At 37.2% G+C, this 2,213-nt stretch overlaps 1 non-coding gene across 1 annotated transcript; it reads left to right on the top strand.

Moving 5' to 3' along the window:
• Positions 1-730: 730 nt before the first annotated feature.
• LOC124887582 lies at positions 731-837 on the top strand. The gene has a single exon (XR_007045348.1). It is a non-coding gene; the product is annotated as a small nucleolar RNA R71 (small nucleolar RNA).
• Positions 838-2,213: the final 1,376 nt, after the last annotated feature.

Raw genomic sequence — 2,213 nt, forward strand, 5'->3', positions numbered from 1 at the left:
TCTGACCCAGTTGCAACTCTAGATTTCTTGTAAGCAATTATTGACTCTTCAACTCAGCAACAAACTGTGACTGTTGAGTCTTTAGTTCTGATGTAAACTGTGCTTGTTGAGCCATAAAATTCTTCATCAATTCCTCCATATTGCTAGATTGAGTAGTCTCCTGAGTATTTTGAGCTGGCTTTGGATTTGGATACACTGGTCCCTTGTACTAATTTGTATTCTGTGCCTGATTTCCACCCGATGAGAAATAAGGATGGTTCTTCAAGTTGGGATTATAAGATTTACCAAAATTTTGTTGTCCCTGACGATTTGCATTCCCCATATAGTTGACAGAATCTGGATTAGCTGTGCAAGCATCAACTACATGCTTACCACTTCTGTAAACCTCAAACCAAGAATTTGCATGTTGGATTGTATTCGCTATAGCTGCTAGTTGAGTAACACCCAACTTTATGTTATTAATAAGCTGAGCAATCATATGATTTTGCATAGCCGAAATTTGTGCCTGTAATACTGTGAACTGATCTACCTCCAATACCCCTGCAACTTTCCTATGAGTACTCCTTGAATCTGCATGCCAGTCAGGATTCCCTAGTGAAATCCAATTCAGCAGCGGTACAATTCTTCATACGTCTTCTCAAGAGCATGTCCACCTGCTGCTGAATCCAAGAGAATCTTCGTGTTCGGATCTAATCCTTCTATGAAAGTAAGCACAAGAACATCATTGGATTGATGATGGTGAGGGCAATTTCTGAGGATAACCTTAAATCTCTCCCAAGCTTGGTAGAGATTCTCTCCGTCTTTATGTCTAAAACTCAAGATCTCACTCCTCAAGCGTGCCATCTTCCCAGATATAAAGAATCAAATAAGAAACTTCTGAGATAAATCTTCCCATGAAATGATGGAGAGTGGTGGTTCAGCATGTAACCAACTTTTTGCTTTCTCCATTTGGGAGAAAGGAAAGAGTATCAATCTGACAAAATTATAATTTACCCCTTCAGGAATATAAGTATCGCAAATTTCCAGGAAAGTCTGTATGCGCTGTTGCGGATCTTCGTATGAAAGGCCATGAAATTGCCCAGCTGAATTCATCAATTGCACTATATTCTGCTTTAATTCAAATCGCCCTCCTGGTTCGAGCTTGAGGATACTTGTCGTCACATGGTTTGTGAGTTGGATTGCCACCTCACGAATAGGTCTAGCAGCTTGTTGATTAGGAATAACTAGAATAACAGGAATGATAAGAGGTGGAACATTCCCGACATTTGGATCACCATTTCATTTTGTTGTTCAGCCATTCTTCGCCTTTGTTGAAAGATTTGCTCTGGTTCTGCAAAAGGCTCTACTAGTTCTTTATCTCTCGCCAGTCCTAGATTCAGCTAAACCTGCAAAAATTCAGATGCTAAGATCAAGTTGTTAACATCTAAACTTAATATCAAAACCCAAAAAATTAGCAATTTACTAATTATATTAGTCCCCGGCAACGGCACCAAAACGGTATTGTGACTTAGACGTACACGCAAGTGCATGTGATCGTTTAAGTAATATTGTGATTTAGTCCATCAGATATTATTCCCACGAGGACTAAGCAACTAGAAATTTAACCAACTTTTAGTTTTAGACAATGAGTATTAAATGTTGTAAAGTATCAAGATGATTTTGAACTTGAGAATAAAAATATAAAGTAATTAATTAGAAACAAAAGTTTATGACTAAAGCAGAGCAAGAAACGGTTGTAAACAATAATGATTAAAATTCCAGGGTTGAGGCTTTTTGAACAATCATACAAATCTCTATTCTAATAGTGATCTAATTGGTTATCGGGTTGTTGGTTTGCAAGATTCAGACAACGATCTTGATCTCCCGATCTAAAGTTTCTTATCTATTGAATATTGCAGCTACAACTCCCTGAGAGATACAATAATTCTTCTAGATTCATTAAGTAATCTTCTTGCACTTGAACCAAGCAAGGCTTCAAGGTATATCTCTATCCTAGATGCTAATTCATACCCCCTATTTTATAAAAGGGTAAGAACATCGCTCCTTAATTTCCTCATTCTAATCTACGATTCTCCTCCCGAATTCACATAGAAATATAAATTTATTCTAATGGCGGCCAAGCATTAAAATAGTAAGCACAAGAAACTAAGACAACCCAGGTGATAATCCATAAAGAAACTACTATAAAGAATATCAAATATTTAGCCACTCAT

The sequence above is a fragment of the Capsicum annuum genome, chromosome 9, assembly GCF_002878395.1.
Source record: "Capsicum annuum cultivar UCD-10X-F1 chromosome 9, UCD10Xv1.1, whole genome shotgun sequence".
NCBI classification, from domain to species: Eukaryota; Viridiplantae; Streptophyta; class Magnoliopsida; order Solanales; family Solanaceae; genus Capsicum; species Capsicum annuum.